Raw genomic sequence first — 23,370 nt, forward strand, 5'->3', positions numbered from 1 at the left:
CCCACTGTCTCCCATCGGCGGGGATGAAACATCCCAGGCCCCCGCTGCCGCTCTCGAGCCCCTGACGCATTTCAAACTCATCTGAAAATATTATAATTTTAAAAGAGAGAGAGTTTTGTTCCTGAATCCTGCCTCGATGGCCGAATCTTTGTTCACAAACCGTCCAGTTGTTGCGAGGCCACGCCGAACTGAAGAACAGCAGATATGCATGAGACAAAGCAGCTGGTGCACCAAGTTAAGTGTGGGTGAGCTGATTAAATGATCTATACTCTGTGGTGCAGAGATCAAATGATGCACAAACAGCGCGCGTCTACAGGTTGAGATCTTAATTGAGCATCGTCTCGAGATTTCTGCCCGTGCATCTGCTCCGGATGTCCTTGAACTTGACACCAAACTCAAGCTTACTTGCTCATTTCGAGTCGTATCCACGCGTGTGTTCCATAGTCGCGGACCGTATCTGAGTGTCACGTAAGGGGACGTACAGTATAAAGTTCACCAACTGTGTAAGGCCGTGGACAGCTGCTGCATTTCTTTTCTAACTGCTGGTTAGTGGTTCAGTTTTTTTCTGACCTTCTCCTTTTAATGCATTTGGCATTCAGTATGGAGAATCTGACAGAGACTGAAAGAGAGAGAGAGGGAGGGAGGGAGGGAAGGAGGGAAGGAGGGAGGGAGGGAGGGAGAGCTCTGTGAACTATAAATAGACAGTGGGAGAGTGGTTGTGATGATAGCATCACCACACAATAATCCCTCAGTAAGACTGGCGTTACTCCACTGCACGACACCAGAACAGTGAGCAGGTATCCCCTCTAATTTCCCCCCCAAAACGGCGAGCAGGGTTATCTGGCCCAACCTGAGCTCGCGACCCTCTGCTCCCCGCCTCTATGCGTGCACGCTTTGTTAAGCTCGTTAATGGTGGACCTGTGGGGTGAAGGAGCACCCTTCAATCTGGTCCCAGCAGCCCGAGCTCTCGACAATCCTTTTAAATTTGTAGCACGGACCGAGGAGCATCGGCCAGACAGCAGGCAGAGGCGCACACCGTGTTCCTGCAACGTCGTGGGCTTCAGCTGCCATTTGTTGAATGTCATGCCGGACTCTCACTGTGGCTTTTCGCTCACCGGTTGATAACTAGCAACCTGTCAGTCTCTGCCCCAGAGAGACTGGCTGTAAGCTCTGAAATTGTGTAAAATTACGAGTAAATAGGGACCAATTGAGGCAATCATGCAAAGCTTGCTCCTGCAGAGTTACCGACGGTTTCTCTAATTCCGGTCTACCTAACTGTTTGCCAGAGAGTTGCAAATTTTGGGTGCTATTCTGGGCACTCTCGGTTCCGGAAGTGAGTCCCATTCATTTTTCTCACAGAAACTGTTGGTGACTCATAGTTGGAGCTCTTCTTTAGCTTAGACCGAAACACTTCAATCGTCTGATGACTAACATCTGCATTAAGTATCTACTCGCCCTGATAAGGATCAAGTGTAGGTGTAGGCCTTAAAATCCCGTCCTACAAGCTTTGACAGAATCCAGCCGCTGTGGTGCCACGTTTTGTTGACTGCTACAGCTGTGGGTATCTTCTCATCCTCAGCACCAGCTCCTGAGGGTTATGGGTAGTGATGTGTTGAGTCTTTCTCTTTATGCCAAAATGACAGACAATACATAAACCTGGACCCTGAGCTACCTCCCCTTAGCCTAACCCTAACCCTTTCCACATGACAGTGGGTCATTGCAGCATGTTTTCAGAGATGGCAGATATAGATGCTATATGGTTTTCTGTCTGTTAGTTAGTTAACCGGTCAGTAGTTTGCTAAACTGCCTGTTACCACTCGAGCAGCAAGCATTTTGTGTACTCGACATCCCGAGGCAGTAATATACACAAACAGCTTGGTGTTAGGCAACTGTTGGCATCTAGAAACCACCAAGGCTAACAGTTTAGTAACTTGATTTGCCCCTATCGTTAGCTTGTCGTTAGTGTAATGGTGTATGTGAACCGCCTACCTCTGGCATTTCTGACAGTTAGCGAGTTAACGATCCTATTTATTCCAGTAGATGATGCGGAACTATAGTAAAAGATGAGGCTGTTTGGAATACCAACATTTTTTTTCACATTGAATTAAGAAGAAAACACTAGATTTTTACCAATAACTTCCATTTCTAAAACCGCTGACCTCTGACCTTTCTGAAAATTTCCACTTACAAGGTAGTAAACGCCACAAGAAGGGTGGCCGTTCTTCTCTCATGACCCCATTGAAGGACGTAAGGTTTTCAGGATGAGGACTAACCATCAACATGTAATCTCACAGACTAATAATAAGGATGTGTTAACTCTAAAGGCTTATTTAAAGTTCTGCGGGACTAGACGCCGTGACCTACGTACATAGCCATAGTCGGGTTAAGTTTTGTTTCTACTTCCTGCTTCACTTTCAACAGTGGCGACTGAAACTTTCGCCAAATTTTCGCAGAAGATGAGTCGCAGAAATGTTCTGTATCTCCGAACCTCCTCAGTTAACCTTTCCTCGATGCGTTCCATCTTTATTGATCCAAAACAATCAATTTGAAAACTGCGGAGATGGAGAAGCAGCCGGAAATACTACAGTGGAAACACGCCACTAACAAGCGGACCAATCACAGCTCTTGCGGTCTGCAGTGGCGCGGCGCATAGTTACGCTAGGGTTTGCTGCAACTGTAGCCTTAACAGCCTATTAGCCTTGAAGGTTACGCTACGCTACTGCTAAGAAAGCATCTTGACTTTGCTCTCGACTGCAGGATAAATCCACTGAACGGTTTTTGCTCTCAGAAAGATGCAACCTGCAAAACACTTTAGATCCCATGTATCTTTCCAACAGTAGTCCCATAGAAACATGTGAACACACCTTGACCAAACGCATACATACTGTGGCGGCATCACATGCATAGCGTTTGCTTCTCAAGGCATACATTTTTAAGTATTTGCCCCTCATGCGGTGCAGGTGCAAAGATGAAGCTTGTACTTTTATTTCGCGGCGCTGCTCGTCAATCCACCATCGCGCCGAGTTGTGTCATCCCTGTGTTCTCGGTGCCTTTACTTTAAGCAGAGCGCTCGCCATCGCCCCACCCCTTCAGGCGCTGACCTCCTTTTCATTATTCACACAGCAGCACCTTTTTCTAGCTTCGTTCCTTGTCCTTCTTTCTCACACGGAGATCCAAATGCGTTGTAAAAATCACGAAGATCAGCTGGGAAGCATGTGGAGACCCAGTTTGGATGTTTAATACTTTATGTGCACGGTGTGTGAATGCTGCTGCATGATCTTATAGTTGGCGTACTACAAACCAATACGTTTAATTTGTATTATTACCACATATCTGCAGATGTGCTGCCACCAAGTAGTGGTGCAAAACATAAGGTTTTGCAAAAAGGTGCAGCATCTAGTCCAGGCCTCTGGGTATAATCACATTACACCGTCACACACGCACGCGTACTTACAGTGTGTTTACGACATGCGTCAGAATGCACTTAGTATCTAATGTCGGAGGAAGTATTATGCAGCATTCAGGGATCCAGAGGAGGCAAGACGAAACTCGCAGAGATCTTATACTGTACATGAGGAACACACACACACGGACGGGGGATCGGATGTCAGCGAAGCAGCGTGTTGCAGGGAAGGCCTCTTAACGGCAGCCAAAAAACGCAAAGAGTTAATAATGGATGAGGCTGCACTCAGAGAGACGATAGATAGATAGATAGATAGATAGACAGATAGATAGATAGATAGATAGATAGATAGATAGACAGATAGACAGATAGATGTGGAGTCTGTTATTTTAGATATGATGAGCCTAAATGAGCAGTTTTGCAGCCACGCACAGATGTTGCGTTGTTATCATGTTACCTCCCTCGGCTCAGTGACTCATTGTACCTGTATAGTGGCCCATGTTACATCATGTTCTCTGTTGGAATACCCCCTCCTACACGCTTTTCCTCCAAATCTGCAAGACACTGAGAGTATGCAGCTGAGCGCTGTGGAGTCGCACCAATTCACGGCTACGCAGACATCGTCGAGTTCCCTGCGTTCGAGGGCTGCTTTGCTTTAATGTGATGAACATCTGGAAAGTTGCACGTGCAGAGTGGTGACAGGAGAAGAAGTGGTTGAATGGTTACCGAGAAGTGGCTGCTGAATTCTGGCTAAACATCTCTAAACAAACATGTGCCTTCTGTGTCACGTGCCGTTTTTGGAATATTAATTCTAAGTACGAGGACTCAGAATGAGTAATTCTCTTGGTTATATATATCTTGAACACTCACATCATTGAAGTTGGGTAGTAGTGAAAGGATAATCATCACGAAAATACAAATGAGATGGATGAGTCTAAAGCGCAGTAATAAAGGTACAGTGCTGTCAGCTGCTTTTCTTTGAGCAGTTTGAAGGAGAACAAAAATCATCAAAACCCTTCTGCTCTGCACAGCTGCCTGTAGACACGTTGGTGTTTTGAGCTAAAGGCTAACATCAGCGTGCTAACGTGCACACAATGACAATGAATGCTGCTGATGATTAGCATGATGTCATGTGCTAATCAGTACCGAACATAGACTGTAAAAAGATGGACATCTCCTCAAAAGTGAAGCCAAAGCAAGTAGAGCTCCCCCTGGTGGCTGGCTGCAGTATAGGTCATAAGCTCCACCCCCTCCATGTTAGTGGGCGGGACTTGGGCCAAACTAAAACACTAAAATACACATCATATACATTTTTTTCAAGGATGGTTTCTGTCATTTTAGGTAGTTAATATAATGTTGATGCATGTTCAAGTGTCAAGTTTTGTTTCAGTAATTTGATGCTATGGAAACAGGGTGCGACGTAATGGCGACCACCAGTTGCCAGGCCAACCGCTCCGTAAAGCGGCCCTGTGAGACTGTGAGAGTTGTAAAAACAGATTTTAAAAACAAGTACAGTGTATAATCCAGCATTTCCTTGTAACTGGTGGAGGTAGAGCAGAGCGTGGTATTAATTAAACGAAAACACGAGTGAGTCTGGAGGAAGTGTGGGCGGGGCATCAATATTGCGGCTCCGCGTGGATCTACTCTCGGACCGTACTGATCAGACTCTGGCTCCAAACTCGCAAGATGGCGCCGCACGTACCCCCGGGAAAATAGTTCGGAGCACAAGTTCGGCCAATGCATGGAAGTGGGAACGTGTAGTCCATATTTATATACAGTCTATGCTGCTAAAAGACAGAGTGCAGCAGAGGCAAGTCTTCCTTTCTTCCCCTAACACTTTCTCAGGTTCAGTTTGATTTTACTGTACATGTCAGAGGCTGGTTATTGGAATACAATATGCAGGTACAGCTCATGGTTGGGCATTCATATGAGCTACCGAGAAGCAAGGAGTTTTATTAGATAGGTCCAAGTTCTCTGCAGACTTTCTGACCCGTGGTTTGTTGGGGTCATATGCAGCCTCAGAGAACGAGCTGCACGTACAAGTACTGTCTCCTATGCACACATAACTAAATAATAATAAGCAGAATATTGATCATATGTAGACTTCTAAAAAGATAAGAGTTAGAAATACTGTATCTTCAACAATATTTCATTTTTTTCTTGTTATTTTGGAATGCATGACAACCCGTGTGATCTGGTTCACTTCCTGCGTCTATATAAATCAATGCAAATGCAGGAAACAATATTTAGAGTAGAGATTTTCAGAAATGGGGCAGTGTAATAGGAAAACCAGCAGAGCAGAATACATTGTTGATCTCCTGGATTATTTTTAAATGCCTTTATCCTGAGCGCTTTTTACCGCTGTCTCATGAAGTCTGTTGAGTCTGCTTCTCTGTTACTCATTCAGTCACCGTCGGCAGAGGTGTGTGAAGTCTTATCAGCACAGTGAAAGTCTTTAATGAGGTGTCGAAAGTGTGTTGCGTGCTCATGTAGCACATACTGAGAGTGTGTACGAATAGGGCGTTTTATATATGTACTGTTTTCTATATAAGTACACAGTGCAGTACAGGACAGTAGACTGACAATGACTTGTTAATGCACACTGAAAAATTCAGCCATGGCAAATGTTGAATGACTGAGGGAGTGTTAACAGGCCAGCCGTGATATTGGGATATTTGGCCTCCAGCCGCTGTATGATTATGGCCTAATGATTATATACTTTGCGATACAGTGCCGTGTCAGCTTGGCAGCCGCTCAACAGGCCGATGTCTGTGCGAGTGGTGCAGAGTGGCATTTGGGGAGATTACTGTTTGGGTCTCTGGTCGGATGATGATGTGTGCAACGCCATAATTTGGTGTGCGGAAGCGAGCGGTGTGGGCGCTGGGCGGTGAAGTCACGCAGCTGGCCGTGCATCCACGTACAGTAACACAGATGAAACGGGCTGGACTGCCGCTGCGGTAGAAAAGTGGTTTTGCTCGCCGTGACTGTGATGGTGGTGGTGGTTTCCAACTGGGGGGTTTACTCGCCGAGGGTCGCAGTATAAACCTGAGAGGTCGAACAGTGGCGTTTAACTCTGTGTGTTTCAGTCAAGACCATTTTAATGGAATAAACCTTTATTTGCATTTGCAGTCATTTTCGGCCGCATTGCTTTGTTCTGCCCTTCTGACCTCGCTGAACTTCCACATGCCTGCATGGGAAGCCCAGAGCAAAACCGAGTCAACACCCAATATTGGCTATTTAGCTTTTTTTTTTTTTTTGCCACTGTTAAAAGCAAATCGAATAAGCTTTTAGCAGTTCCTGGTTAAAACAAACGTAGCGACGGCTGTCACTGGATTGCTGTGATACTGAGGAAAATTGAAAGATGGGATGATTTACCTCCTTGAAGAAATATCTCTACACCCAGGATGCTGGATGAAAGCAGCTGTGGCTCAGTAGATGGTTGTCCACGAGGCAGTTCGATCCCCGTTACAGCGCATGAACCACACGCTGAAGCGTCCTTAACGCTAGAACACTTAGAATTAGTAACACCATCGCTAACGTCGGGTATATAAAAAATACTTCTCGTCAAAGTATATTGAAGTACAACAATCAACTATAAAATGTCTCATAAAAGAAAAATCTCAGCAGGGGCTCTATAAAATTAGCGAAAAATTTGGGAATCTTGAACAAAACAGCTCCTTAAAAAAAAGGTAATGGAGGTAGGAGCTTGGAATTCGGTCCACCTGTTCGTGGGACATGTGAGACACAGTCTTCCTGCATCACTGACAACCGTGGGAGAGAGAGAGAGAGAGAGAGCGAGAGAGAGCACTTTTTGGGAAGCTAAAAATGAAGAAAATGTTTCTGACCAAATTAATTCATACCTTGGAAATTATCACTAAACGATACTTATTCATAAGCATTACACTAAATAAGAATTAGCAATTAGCTAGCTCCAGCATCATTCATTCATCTGTAACAGCTTGTCCTGTGAAGGGTTGCAGGGGGGCTGCAGCCTATGGATTCGAACCCGCAACCTTCTTGCTGTGAGGCATCAGTGCTAACCACCAAATATGCGTATTTCTAGCGATTGCTAATGTAAAACTAGCTTTAGTTATGTTTTATTCACTTGTTGGCGTGACAGATTAACCAAGCCTGTGACAGGATGATAGCTGTGCACGGTACGGTGCCATAAAAATCCGGTCGCAAGTTATTACGATCGTCTGATTTAATACACAAACACTAACGTCGGGGGGAAATCACCCGAACGCGTACCTGTAGAAAAATGGAGGGATTGGAGCAGGGAAACACTTTCTACCTTGGCCGGTGAGCAGCCTGAAGCTATCCAAGCTAACCACGCAAACCACGTGACAACAATCGCTCGGGTGACGTTAGCGCCCTAGGGGTTAAGCTAAAACTCAACCAGAGTTGAGTGACGGGTAAGAAAGCGCTCTATAAATACGAGACCTATTAACACGACGATGCCACCGCTCAGTCTTGCTGCTGTTTTTAAGCTCTTCCATATCTGCTGGCTAATTGGGGAGAAAACAAATAGCTGCGAGGTTCAATTAACTGGTGCTGCGGTTTAGCTGAAACGGGGAGCCTGCAAGGAGGAAAGTCTTTGATTAATATCGTACATTTGCGCGTCTTTAAGACAATTTTACCCACATGTTTTGAACAATCTGCTTGGATCGGCGGTGAGCTGTGGAGCAAGACGGCGGCAGCTTTACTCGGGACGGGCCGAGATCAGATTACAGGCTTAAATGAATGTTGTTAGATGTTATAGTAGTAGTACTAACATAGATTTACAAAACAGTATAAAGTATAAAGTGTGTGTGTTTAGCCGAAGCTAGTAGTTTTCATGGCTCTTGGCTCTTGGGTGGATTTTTCTGTTCAATAATTAATGAAGAGGACGGCAAATAAATCCCTCTGCTGTATTAGGACAGTGTGTGTGTGTGTGTGTGTGAGTGTGTGTATGTGTGTGTGTGTGATCAGGTGTTTGTGTTTGTTCTGGCTTGCATTGTGTTGGGACTGGTGCAGGAGCTGGTGCTCTGCAGAGTCACACTGCCTCAGAGGGATCTGGTCAAGACTGTTCTCCGGTACGGTCGAAACGAACGGGACAGAACCACGCCTCGTTTAAAGCCACCTGGTTTAAAGCTGCACCCGGACACGTCTCAGGTGAGGAGGGTCGGGGCTACACCGCGCCCGGCCTGGTGCGTTCAGCCGGGACCGAACCAGATGGACTCGTTTTAGATCATTTTTTTTTTCTCCAGTTTTCCATCCTATTTGCTCCCCAGTTCCAAAAAGTCATCAGAAGCTGCTCACATTCTCAGGTTTTCCATGTTGCGTTGTGTCCAAAAAAAATCTCCCTCCATTTCTTTTCCCCTGTGCTTGTTTGTTCGAGCGGTTTGGGCTGAGAAAGCTTGGAAGCGGAGCATTTTTTATTTTTTTTCTCTTACAGGTTTGGTTTGGCTCGTAATCAGTGTGCCGAAGGAGAAAGTTAAGCTAAATATTTAGTAGTTCGGTTTGTTTTTTTCCCCCCTCAAGTCATTGCCTGCTGCTTTTCCTCAGATTTTTATTTTTTTTTTTCTGATAAATTTTAGTCCGTTGCACAATAGAGATTCCAGCTTTCGTGATCAGGCTTCGGACGTTAGAGCAACAAAAAGAAAACAGGATCTAGAAACAGCAGAATAGAGAAATAAGTAGAATACATGAAACGCAAAAAAATAAATAAAAGTTTTGCGGCTCTAACAGTGTTTTGTGCAAGATGTGCGGAGTCACATGGCAGCAAAATGTCTTCATTCTTTAAGAAAATTAGGATGAAACGAAGACTGTGGATAAAAGAAACATGCACCGATCAGGCTTAACATTATGACCACCTTCCTAATATTGTGTAGGTGCCTCCAAAACAGTTGTGGCTCATCAGGAAATGGACCCCATTGGACCCATAGGCCTTTGGGTCCTATAGGTTGAGGGGAGGGGCGTCTGTGGAACGTCCCGCAGACACTTGATCAGTTTGGGATCTAGGAGAATTCGGAGGCCAGGTCAACACCTTGTTCACACCTGATTTGTGGTGACTCCTTTTCATGTGCTTGAAGAAACCAAGAGGAAAATGCTCCACCAGTGGGCGTCTGTAGGGTCTGTAGCGTCTATTTCCAGTGTGTGTGTGTGTGTGTAGCTCCACCGTGTAGCTGGTGTGGACGTCTGAAGGTGTCCCATGGTCGCTGTCGGTAAACACGAGCTACCGCTGACTGAGAGCACACTCAAGCCTAGACATTTCAGAGGTGCTTCAACCCAATTGGTCTCCCTCATCCAACACGAGAACCTACTGTTTATTTTCCGCCTAATCCGTCCAGGACCTTAACATGCGCCTCTGTCAGCGTTACTTATTCGATCTTTCGTCCGCGAGAGGTGGTGGTGTTTTGGCTCATCAGCGTAAAGTAAACTTTCTACTTCATTGTGAAAGATTTTTCAGCTTGTATTTATTAGGGACTGGAGGCTTGCGCTAAGTTTGGGACAAGTTAATTAACCGCAGATTTGTTTGTCGTTAGTGTGTGCAGCAGGCTGCAGGGGGCTGCATTTAGAAATCTAGTTTTAGGACTTTTATTTCGTCCACTTAAATTGTGCTTCAGCGTCACAGTGTACTAAATATCACATAATAAATTTGTCCTCGGTGCATATACAAACACTTGCAGCAAGACTCGAATTCGGGTAAGTAGTCGGGGTTATTATCGCTCTGACATTTCTGGCAGTTAACTTGGACGGAGAGTAATATTCCTCGTGAAAGTTGCTTTTATTGCAGATCAATTCAGAAGCAGGAAGGAAGGATTTCATCACAAAAAATAAAATAAATGACCAGCAGACACCAGATGACACACTGATAGGATTTCTGGTTTTATATTCACACGAGACCGTGCAGGTTTTCTGAATCTGCCGTTCGCTGCAGGCCGCTCGCAGAATTAAAGGTAACAATCGAGCCCTGTGTTGGTGCTCGCTCGCAGTTTTATGCATGCACGTGAATGCGAGCGCCGCAAACACACAAACGGTGCATTTACTGTGTGCTTTGTGTTGACTTTTTTTTTTTGACCAACACATGGTCATCTGTCCCCCTCTCCTCCCAAATATGTCTTTTTTTGTGTGCAGAAGCAGAGTGTGGACAAAGGACTGGGTGTCTGGAGAGGGTGCTGGGGAGGGGAGAAGGGTATGATGGGTGATGGGTGGGGGACTGGAGGAGAGGATGATGGGTGGGAGTCTGCAGGGAACGGCTGGCTGGCTGGCTGGCTGGCTGCGTTTATGGATGTGAGTTTGGGAGGGCAAAGGTGGGGGTAGGTGTGTGTGTGTGCGTGCATACATCTGCATATCTGTCCGCATGTGTCTAAGAACATGCATATCCTCATCTGCTGCTGGTGTGTGTGCGTGCATGTGTGTGTGTGTACTGCCTGTTTGTAGGCTTGTGTGTTAGTGTGTGTGTGTGTGTGTGTTCTTTTGTTTTGCTCTGGGTTGCCGGGTGATGGGACCAGCTGGGAGGGCTGAAGCCATTCACTTCCCTTCTGCTACCCTGAAGGCAGCCAGCAGGGAGGGAGGGGGCAGAGAGAGAGAGAGAGGGATAGAGGGAGAGAGAGAGAGAGGGATAGAGGGAGAGAGAGAGAGGGGGTCGAAAGAATGAAATAGGGGAGAAAAGCGAGGAGTGTGCGGCAAAGGGGCATGTTTATATGTCGTCGCAAAGAGATAGGAGCGGGGGCGATCAGACGAAACAGGAGGAGGCTGGCGGCAAAAGTGGAGAAGTGGGGAAGTTCTGAACGCCGCTCAGAGTCAATGGAGGGATTCATGAAGGAAAGTTGGGGGAGGGAGTGAAGGGAGGGAAAGTGTGTCAGGCTGAATCGTGATAGAGCAGCGGAGCTGAGTCAGCCAGTCTGGTCTGGTGTGGGAGGGCAGCAGCCAGGGAAGAAGTAATAATGTGCCTGGAACTGGATTACTGTAATCAGATTACTTATTTTTTCAATTTATATATAGAAATTACGGCGATAAACTGATGAAAACGTATAAGTGGGCTTTGCTGATTGAAATTAGAGGGAGCTGGTCGAGGCAGAAAGGATGGCGACTGTCAGAGATTGGATTGAAACAAGAACTGGAGAAAATTAGTTGTAGGGGGCAGGACCAGAGGGTTAGCGGTTCAATCCTGTACATACGCCAAAGTGTCCTTGAGCAAGACGCTGTGTGTGCTTATGTGAACAGTAGATGTGTCAATGTGAAGAGTTTTGAGTGCCAGTAGGTAGGAAAGCTCTGAATAAATAGGAGCAAATACATTTACCATTTACCAAGACTGGAACCCAAACAAAATTTGGCCTTGAAGGATGTGAAGGATCACAAGGCCAATGCAGAGTGAGAGTAGTCTACGCTGTAGCTCTGTACTTCAGAAATACATTTCTGTGTCCACGTCTCTCAGCGGCCGGACGAGCGCAGAAAATCCCACCTCCTTCTGCCTCCTACAAACCGTCTACTCAGATGTCTTCTCTCTTTTCTGCATTGCAGTGATTTTAGTTAAAGTAACAGTTGTTCACCATTTATTAGCTCCGACTCTAAGATTAGATCAGTTCCAGCTGATTAAGGCATAACATTATGACCACCTTCCTGATATTGTGTAGGTCTCCCTTGTGGCGACTCATCAGAGAAGGGACGTGGGCCTTCTGAGGGTGTCCTGGGCCTTTGAGGGGAGGGTCCTCTGTGGATCATCCCACAGATACTTGATCAGTTTGGGATCTAGTGAATTCGGAGGCCAAGTCAACACCTTGTGCTGTTTTTCATGTTTTTTTTAGTTGTTCCTAAAGTGTTTTTGTGTGTGTGTCTGTGTCAGGCTGCATCCTGCTGGGGATGGCTGCTGCCATCAAGGAGTATCATTGCTATGGGGTGGGGGTGCCTGGTCTGGTTTAGGTGGGTGCTACATGTCTAAGTAACATCCACACCAATGAATGCCAGGTCCAAAAGTTTCCCAGCAGAACATTGAATTGTCACAAGATGGTCGATGGTATTTACTTCTCCTGTCTGTGGCTGATCGTTGTAAATGCTTAGAGGCATAATATGACCTAAGCTTCAGAGATGGTAAGCCGGCGAGGGATCACATCGTCGTCTTTCTTTTCTGTGGCTCTTTCAGACGTTCTGTCTAACCTCCACCTTTTGTAGTTGTTCGTCTCCACTCTGTTGTGGTTCTACCAGGTGTCAGAAGAAAGAAAACTCCATTTCGTCACCTCGGACTTTGTGACTTTACCTTCCGTTTCGATATGATTGATCGCACAATGCAGGTGCTGCCGCTGACGTGAGCGCGAAGTAGTGATCTCGAAAGTAGGGACGTCCCTATCGAGGTGTTTTACTCCCGATCCGTAAATGCTCGGCAGTTACAATAAATTAAGAAAGAAACATCGGCCTCCACGTAAAAATTTGAATGGTGTTTTTACTATTGTTTTGACTAAATAACCAGCCAACAACCTTAAATATCTTTATCAATGTCTGTGTAACACATAGCTTTACTTGAAGATATTTATAAGCTGTAGGAGACCCTTGGACCTTATCAGCATCTACTGTACACATTGCACAACTTTACAAATCGTGGTCTGGCTCCCTTTGTCCTCTAGTTGTTACCCTCCCAAATTCACGGCCTGGTACCACAGTAGGGATACCTCTGGTTCTGGACTTGCTTCTCTTCTGTAGCCTGACTCGTTGCTGGTAACTAGCGACAACAGGTAGCACAGTGTGAAGAACTTCCATAGAGCAGACTTGATTCAGTTTGGTTATGGTCTAGGAGGTCAACCATAAAACACATGTGCTCAGTGAGATCTGGTCCGATTCTTTTAAAAAGGCCTTGATCGGCCTCAACGGGTGGGACATCCCCGATCGACTCTCCCACACGTCCTACTTGCAGAATATTTTACGACGACAAACTAAAGAAATATGCAGTACAATGAAAGAAGGGCCTTGTTGAAGTGGATCCACTGAGAAGAAATGAAAATATAAAGACGGGCCAAAGGCCAAAGAGAAAATAAGTCTTCTTTAAAGTGGTGTCTGTGGTGTTTAGAAGACATGAAAGAAGGACTGTCTGCCTTCCACTTCCAACCTGTCCAAATCTATCACATTTGTCTGTCATCTCCATTGTTCAGTACGTGGTTCTGCTTGATTTAAATAAAATAAGGGAGGGCTGAAACACCGAAGCTGCTGCTAGAGAGCAGGAAATCTGAGAAAAGAAAGATGGATAACCCGCTAAGGCACAGTTGTTGGCTGCTAGTCTTTAAAGCTGAAGCGCCGCTTCCTTGTGTGCCGTGACTTGTGTCGGCTCGCTTTCTCTCGGAAGATTAATGGCCTTCCTGTTTTCAGCTACAGTATCTCCCTCCGCAGAGTTTTTTCGCTGCAGTTCGGTTTGAGTTTAAAAAAAAAAAAAAAAAAAAAGAACGCTGCAGAATTTATTGTTGGAGGCGAGACATCAAAGATATGTGATGGGGAGGAATGCACACGCACATCAAATGATACTACAGTGGGTCTGTAACGAGCAAGATCATTGAAGTTTTTACTATTACTACGCCGTGACGGCTATGACTAACATCACTTCCAGTATTTACCTCCACCTCTGACGCTGTGGTCACTGCTAACTTAACCTGCTAGCTCTTTCTGTTTCTGTAGAGACAGGGTTGTGTCTGTGTCCCATCTACTGCTGCACTAATGGTGAGTTATTCCACTGGAATGTGTCACACTCACCAGTTTACTGTGGATGGACACACACACAGAGAAGGGTTCGGGTAAACCTTTTCACATAGCTCAGAGGCAAAAGCCTTTGAAACACACAACTTAGCCTCGTACTGTGTGTGTGTGTGTGACATGGTCATTACTGTGTCTTGACATCAACCTTAAAAACCTTCAGTTCAGATCCAGTAATTCATCGTCTCGTGTCTCTAATGTCTCGTGGCTCTGCCTCTGATCGGCGAGCAACAACATGGCAGCGTGGCCGGGTGAAAACACGAGAGAAAAACAATTCATCTGAGCAGTTATGAAACCAGGAAAAAACAGAAAAGGACTAAAATGAAAGAGAGACTCAGAGCAAGAGAGAGAGAGAGAGAGAGAAAGAGAACAACAACTTCTTTCCTGTAAGTCACCTGACACTGGAGGCGTCACAGCAGCCAAGAACAAACACACCTCCCTCTCTTTCTCTTTCTCTCTCTCTCTCTCTCTCTCTCTCTCTCTCTCTGTCTCTCTGTCTATCTGTCTTTCCGTCAGCCTCTCTCATAAGCCCTCTTCTTTCAGGATTAAAAGTTTAGTTTGGAGCGTCCCGAACTCCTTCCTGTTTACAATCAATCTCCCGCATTTCAGTCGGGAGGAAAAAAAGTCTTGCGGTTAATAATCGACAGGGACAAATCAGATGGATGTTATTCTGTGTTCTGCATTTGTCAACAAACGGCACAATAAATCCTGACACGTGGCTCCCCGGCACCTTGACGACGGATGACGGGGGGATAATGCCATTTCTTTTAAATGTAACCCAAAAAATAAATGGACTCACAGTTCACATGAGGGAATTAGTGCATTTGTTTGGGGCTATTTTCTGCAGCTGATTAACCCATAAGCCTCACAATGTCCTCCAGGACTTTGTTTTTTTGCTTAATTTGACTAACCCTCTGAGGTCTATAGTATAATTGGCCGTTTTTGACTACTTTTGCCTTTGTTTACCTTTATATTTCATCTCAAAAACTGTTTACCTTGCCTTGTTTAGTGTCATTCTTTTCAGCACAACCTCGTATGTGTGACTTTACGGTTATTTTTTCATTCTGACATACTGTATTAACACATTCGACCTAAAACCACACTAAATACATAAAATCCGAGCAGGAAAAACTTAGATTTTTCACTGTGAAAACCACAAACATGTTTAACCAACCATTTTTGTAACTTAGATTGCTAATCGAAACTGTAAATTTCAAAAGCTTATGTAAAAAAAAAAAATAGTAATGTCTAAAGGTCACAAATCTCTCAAACCTCAAAACTTGCTTCTCTCTTTCGCCGTCATCACTCTATAGATTGTATAAAGAGTCACTACCGCAACTGTTCCCTCTTCCTTAGCAACCATTGCCATATACGCTTGCTAGCGTTTTCCTTTTAGCCGTTTCTTCCTGGACTTAAAGCAGGCCTATCAACACAACTTAAAAACTGGTATATAGTTTGAAGTTAGCAGTTTTAACACAAGTTGAAACAGAGACTAAGTGAGGCTACGTCTTGCTGCTACATCGTCTTAAACCGGTCATGTGATTTCGATGAAAATGTCCTGTAAGTGATTTTGCTCATTTTAGGTCAACAATACCTAAAACTTCCAGTATCTGGCAGTTATTTTACAATTTTATGGCATCTCATACGAGTCTAATAACCTTCAGGGAGAGGCGTGAGTGATAATTACCGTGATGACTCCATATTGGCTGTAAAGCGCAACGTTATAGGTTTCAGAACTCGCTGGAATTCTTCGTTCGGTTAGGCTTAGGGTTAGGTGGCACGTTCGGTCTTAAAGGGTTAATACACATTTGTTGCCTCAGGCTGGTGAATATTTACAGCGCAAGATCAACGTATGTGCAGGCAAATCTACATAAGAAACAGCGCTTCTTTACGTCATAATAAACTATGAGTTTTAGAAAAATATATACTTTGAATAAGGGGTTGAACAACTTCCGATTTTTTAATTTCCTGAATTCATATTATAAAAAGAACTGAAGCTAGAACACGGGATACCGTCGGCCGTGGACCACACCAACACCATAAACACCGTCATTTTGACACTTCTAATCTCCGGGTCTCAGCTCTACCATAACTTCTGTCTCTGGCGTGGTGCATTCACTGACATCAAGGACAAAAAAACACGCCCTACGACCACAGCAACAATGTCAACTAATGGAACACAACAGAACTGAGTCCTGTGACTAGTCAACTTCCTGCTTAAAGCGTCACGGTACAGCAGTCAAGTTGACTAGTCGGTACAACCCCTACTTTGAATACATACACAATATGTTAGTCCGTTGCATTGATTATTTAGATATTTTTTAGGAAATTATTGCCAATATTCAGACTTTCAGTAAAACTGTATGGCTCTGGGCAGAGATCTGACTGCATATCATGACTGATTCAAACCTGCATGGCTTTTAAGGATGCAGGATAAAAGATATAATAATCAAATTGTGCAAAATCAGACCGTTATGAGCAGACGTCTGCCGCCTGAGGTGTGTTGATTAAATGATACTGCAAAGAAAATGGGTTGGTAAACCATCATAGTTGTGGTACCCCCCAGAGAACTCTAGAGGAACGCTGCAAGCATGGTCCTGTGTGAGTGAAATTGATTTGTTTTTATCAGTTTTGTACTTAAAAAGCCTGGAGCAGCTGTGTTTTCTGGTTAGCTCAAGACGACTAATTATCCCATCGTCGCGAGATGAACGGTTGAGATTTGTAGCTTAACCGCTTAACCAGTTTTATATGACAAACTTTGATCACAAAGACGACGCCCAGCTCATCTTTAGTCGGCAATTTTGATCAAGTCGCAACAAAACTGTAATTCAAGCCTAAGTTAGTCACAGAAAGCACCGTTTTGTCACGCTGACCGATATCTAATGATTAAATTGGGTCATGATGCAACAGTTTGAAGTCATGATCTTGTTTTCTTCTCTCCCGCCCCCAGGGGTTTCGCTTTGTGTTGACATTTTGTCTTGAATGAATGGAAACAGTGAGAGAGGAAGAGGGACACCACAAACTGCCTTTATTTATTTTCCTGCACCGCTGCAGTTCTTATCAAGGAGCTCTTTGAGCTCTTCGGATGATGTGCTCTCAACTGACTCGTGCAACGGATTTTGACTGAATGCGCCAATCAGGCGTAATATTATGACCACCCTCTTAATATTGTGTAGGTCTCCCTTGTGGTGACTCATCAGAGAATGGACATGGGCCTTCTGAGGGTGTCCTGTGGTGTCTGGAAACAGAATGTCGTTAGTGGGGAGCCTTTGAGGGGAGGGGCCTCATCATGTGGATCATCCCATAGATACTTGATCAGTCTGGGATCTATTGAATTTGGGATCTAGCGGGGGTGCCTGGTCTGGTCTAGGTGGGTGCTAAATGTCTAAGTAATGTCCAAACGTTTCCCAGCAGAACAATGAATTGTCACAAGATGGTCGATGGTATTTACGCCTCCTGTAAGTGGTTTTAATGTTGTGGCTGATCAGTGTATATTGACAACACATTTGTGCCGTTTTGACTGGGTTATTAGTCAGAGAAGTGTGAACCAACCATAACTCTACAAACATATGATGCCACTGACGGTCACAGCAGGATGAGTGTTGCGATCACCTACATTACAAGAAACCAGCAGTGAGTCTATGACTACATTTGGGGCATATTTGACTAAAATGGCAGCACTGTAGGAGGCTGACTCGCCTTGCTTACTCGTACTTCCCCTTTTGAAGTGCGTGAGTCAAGACACTTGAGGAGCGTTTGAAGTCTCAGTGTAACGAGAAGAAAGGAAGAGAGATTCCTCTTCGCACTGTGGAAGTGTTGAACTCCTCCGTGCTGGTGTGGAGTGGTAAAATGGTAGCACGGACATATCATGTGAGGGATGAATCGTCCCATGTGGGAGCTGTGACTGAGACGGCAGCTGTGAGCGGGATCAGAGAGAGAGGAGAGGGGTGGAGGGGGGGCTGATGGACACTAATAAAGAAACTGGTAAAGAGACAAAGACGGCGAATAGGAGGAGGTAGAGACAAAGAGAGAGGGAGAGAGAATGGGAAAGAAAGCAGATGGGTGTTTTTGGTGTGGAGCCCTTCCCCTCCCTTCTTTCCCCCTTGTCCCCCCACCGTCTCCCCCCTCTCCATGTTGGGCCTGTGTGCCACGCCCATGTCTAATAGATTTAATAATATTCTCTTCACACAGCCCAAAAATCTGCCAGTGAGCACGGATGTTTCCTTCGCTCTTTTCCTCATTTAAAGCCAAATTTTAAATCAACACATTGTGTGAAACGCTTAGAAATTTAAATTTGGATGTTTTCAAAGCTGCAGGTGCCTGTGGTCTTCATTTTCGGGGTGGGGTGGTGGTGGGGGGGGTTATACTTTCCACATGTGGTGCAATTTAAACACTCTCTCACACACTACACTGGGAGGAAATCTGGATCCGTTCGACGTTAGATTGATGCCGTCGCTGCATGCAGCTGTGTGAGTAATTCATGTGATGAGAAACAATAGGGACAAAATATTAGGTACACCTGCGCATTTTAACGCAACTCGCCATACTTTCTACTAAGCTGAGGCAGCTGCTACCGTTTATAATTTGGGTTTGATTGTTTTTACACTTCATCTGTTCATTATAGAGTAAACCATCATCTGCTTATATTTGGTGATTCAGACTTTAAAGGAGTCTGGAGTCGCTCAGTTTGGGAACTGATTAAGCTCCAGCGAAGATCCAATCAAATCGTTTGGGAGGGATTTACGCGGGGATGGACAGGATAGGCGGACTATCCTGTTGCACTCTAAGTTTGCAACGCAAGGTCCACTTGGTTCCTTAAAACGGAGATGCAACACAGGATTTGGAGTCTCGTTTTTTACAGCCAGGTTTCTTCCAGACCAGATTGGGTCCATTATGCTGGGGACTATTCGGGTCGGGGTTAGCGGTGTTGGGTTCTTTTTGGATCAAGTTTCTCTTTTTAGAAACTAAAATGTCCGATTCAGAGAGGTTTACCAACACCAAGCCCAGTGTGCAATCTTCAAGTGAGTCCTTGCCGCGCTGTTGTTCAGCGATTTGATTCAGAATTGATCCAATATGACTCTTTACTGAATAAAAACAAAAAAGGGGACACTATATTTTGGATCTTTGGATCTTTGGTTGTGTTTCCTGTTTCTTCCTCGGTTTTTCCCGTCTTGTTTTACTTCCTCTATTTCGCCCCCTTTTGATTGTTTGGTTTCTCCTTGCATGCTCCATCCTCATTAGCTTCACCTGTGTCTCATTAACTCCTCTGCCCATGTGTGTGTACATATAGTCCTGCCTTTCTCTTTAGTCTCTATCAAGTCTTCTGTGATGTTGCTGCTGTTTTGTCCTACTGTTCATTTCCTTGTGTTTCTATTAAAGTGATTTGGGTCCCACTTAACCAGAAAACGTGACAAGAACCATTCACGCCAGTGCTTGTTCGCTAAAAAGCTTGGTTCATACTTCTGCAACAGATCTGCATCGAAGCATGGCCAGTGTGTGTCTCATTATTATTTGTCCTTCTGTGATTACGCCGCTAGGTCCCTGGTCTGCAGCTCATGTTGGAGTTAGAACTAATAAACAGTTACCTTGCGTGAAATCTCTGCAGCGTAGATCACATACAGAACCATGAATCTGTCTCAGGGCAATGCAAAATGGACCCAAAAGCTAAACACAGATCTACGGGTGATGCAGTGAAAAGGGATTTTTAATTTTCATCTCGGCAGGTAAAGTTGAGGCCGAAGGTGAACTGAGAGAGTGCGCTTTACTCGTATGAAACTTAAGGCTTGGACCTCAGAGAGCGAACAAGAGAAATGTGTCCTTGGCCCACTTTGATTAAGCACCAGCCAACATCCTAAAGTTCTCACTCCAGTTTGAGTAATTATAGAGACTTAACACTTACATATTGTCTCAAATACTCTCTAGCGTCCTAACATGGGTCTCCATTATTTGGTGCAACTTTCTTAACATGAGCCTTTCCAGAGCTTATTGTGATTATGTATGCCTTTGTCCTCACCGTCAGTCGCTTTCTTTTTCCGACTGCAATCGTTAATCCAAGTTTCTTTTTGTCTCACTAGTTTTTTCACCAGACTTGTTGTTTGTGCTCCGCTGGCTGTCCGCGGTCGGGACTATTCGCTGTCGTCTTCACGGTGGATTTGTGGCATTTGTGAACTGAGATCATAATCATGATATCTCAGTTCATTTTCAATTTTTCAATTGGGATGTGGTTAGTAATGTGGAAGTTATTAAACCAGTCACAAAGTCAGTTATCATTGACTGGTTGCCTTAAGTACTAGGGGTTGTACAGACTACAACTAGTCAACTGATTACGTAACAATAACAACATGGACACCTCCTAGAAGACAGGTGAGGAGCCCAGTGGGTCGTTGCAGCAAACTAGCAGCGGTTCATCAAGTGTGTGGAAATACTTCAACTAAAGATGAAGCCCATACTACCGTGACATGTCAGTCCTGAAATACAACTTAAGTACTACTGCAATGCATCTAAGAAGGCTAATGCTAACGCTAGCAGAGGAACGGTCCAAGTCCTCTGGACAGCAGTCAGTTAACAACTTCACCAAACGTCCTGTGGTATCAGAGAGAAGGAGGCTGCACATCAACTATTTGATAACGTTATTAGACCTTTAGCTGCAGAGAAATACCTGCTACACTATCCCATCTAACAACACGCTGTGACTATTAAATGCTACTGATGGTGCTGAGGTGCTGCCTGTTTTTATACAGGCTATACATATCTGCAGCTCACAGTATGTAGCACATGAGCTGTCTGTTCTCAGCAGATGTATTCAGGTCAAGAATATAGATTTCATTACTTTCTACTGGGTTTTTATTAGTGACGTCATCAGAGATGAGTCGGCTTTAAAAAGTCTTGCAACCCCTACATACGTACATAGAAGACGTCATGAGTGCATTGTTCATGCAAACATAATGAATGAGTAACATGGACTCATGGGCATGAATCAACTCTTCTGGACCATGTTTGAATTTGTAAATCCTGACGACATAAACGGAACGTGATGCTCTGTGATCTAAATCGGGTGTCAGTCGTAATCCCACGCCTTACCACCAATAGGTGCAACCCGGTGATGGATGGAAGCGACGTGTGGCCTCGTGGCCTGAATGCTGAGTGGGACCAGTGAGTTCACCGTGAGTCAGGTTCACACTCAAGTTCTGAAAGCAACCTGGTACATGTCCAGAGAAACGCGGACAAAGACATAATAGAAAAAGACAGACAACATGTTTTGCTGTAAATCAACCATTCCTGCCTTTAATTCTTATAGTACGTGTTTGGAAATAATAATTTAGCCTTTGGGTATGGTTTAAATGCAGAACCTTTTAAACTTTTTCAGTTCCCATTCTGATATTTGTGGTCAATGAAGTCATATCATGACCAGAAAAAAAAAAAATAAATAAAAGGACAGAAAGAAAGAAAAAAATGCAGAGACAAATGAGGTCGGAGCAACGGCAGTAAGGGACGAGCAGATTTTACACAAAGAGGGACATAAAAGAAGAACAAGGCAGAAATAAATAAAGATAGATGGACAAAGGGGGGAGGGAGGGGGGATGTTGTGGGTGCAGCTCTCCAGTTGGTGTTGCTATGGCCCTGCCCTCCCTGCTCACTGAGCCATTTCCTGTTTTTGACCTGAAATCTTTATTTAGACCCATCCCTCCTCGCTGCTCGGCATTCGTGAGTCAACTCAGAGTCCAGAGAGATGAACACAGGACTAAAATCAGATCTCAATTCACCACAGACGCTATGCATGCATGCATGCACAGAGATAGTCCGGCTAACCCACCTATTAGCCATACTGCAGCCGAGGTGTCATCCAGGCTGAGCGCTGTGCACGATCCAAATACATTGAGACACAGTCCTGTCAACAAGGACGACATCATATTTCTTACTTTTACGGGTCGACCAATAGTTTCATTCACTCTGAAGCCTGCTCTAAATCAGATGATTTGCAAATCTCATATCATCCCGGATTAAGTTCTGGTCACTCCAATATCATGAATGGAGGAATTATTTAAAGGGGAAATCAATGAATCGGTGCAAAATGGTGGATCAAGTCTCAAGTTCGAGATGAATCTGCACTAGTGTCTGGTTTATGAGTTGAACTAACTCCAAAATAACCTGCTCGGCAAAAGAGAACTGGTTTTGCAGACAGTTATGAAACAGGAGTTGATGACACAACCGAGTTTAGTTATCCAACCTGGGAGCATCTTCACCTTACGTTATAAAATTTATATCAAATGTAGTCATGGGATAGGCTCCAGCCCCCCTGCGACCCTTCACAAAAGATGAATGAATGAATGTAGTCATGGGAACAATATACAACATGTGAGTAAATGGCACGGTACAGTGAACATGGAAAGTGTGAGGCAGTCACGACCACGTATAAGGGAACTTGCTCATTTCCCATCACTTTGTCGCTTACGATTTGTCGCCAGTGGACTTTATAGGCTGTGGTTGCCTTGGTAACATTCTCGTATGTCCCACCTTCGCTCCATTTGAGTTCACCTGACGCTCCAAGCCCACCATCGGTCCCGTTTGGTCATTGCCTCAAAATTAGTTCAACTTGGTAGCCGCCAGTTATCGCTAGCATAGCCTCTACTGCTAACACCAAGGTTGTAGAATTAAAAAGATGCGCGGGTGATTTTCGTCGAGCCGGTTCTCGGTATGAGTAGGCCTTCTCATTTGCAGAGTTTTAATACTGTGAGGATCTAAATGCTGTTTTCCACCTTTTTAAACGCGGAGAAACAGGAAGGTGATGTGGTTAGCGATGGGTAGCTGGTAGCTGGTTGGTCGCTAGTGGATGTTACAGACTGTGGTTGCCTGGGCTAACCTTCTTGAAGACATCCCAACTCAAATATTTCAGAGAGAAGCAAACTGAAATGGAATATATTGCAGATGTGTATTTGAATATAAGTCAAAGTCCAGTATTAGCATGTTGAATTTGGTGGTGGGAACCAAAGTTTTTGCTTAGAGAACTCCGTAATTACGTCATATGCCAATCAACATCATTGCCCCAATCAAGTCCTCTCAGTTCAGCTTGGTTGCCGCCAACTTAAAAAGTTTTTCTTTCGTCTATCATCATTGCAGTACAATATATTGCTAGTCTCTTGCTTGAGCAGTTATTGCTAGCGTAGCTTCTACTGCTAACACCATGTCAAGGTCTGTACTGTCCAGGGGAGAGTTTACTGTAAATGCACCTTAAAGGTCCAAGAGAAACT

This window comes from Chelon labrosus (genome assembly GCF_963514085.1).
Source record: "Chelon labrosus genome assembly, chromosome: 15".
NCBI classification, from domain to species: Eukaryota; Metazoa; Chordata; class Actinopteri; order Mugiliformes; family Mugilidae; genus Chelon; species Chelon labrosus.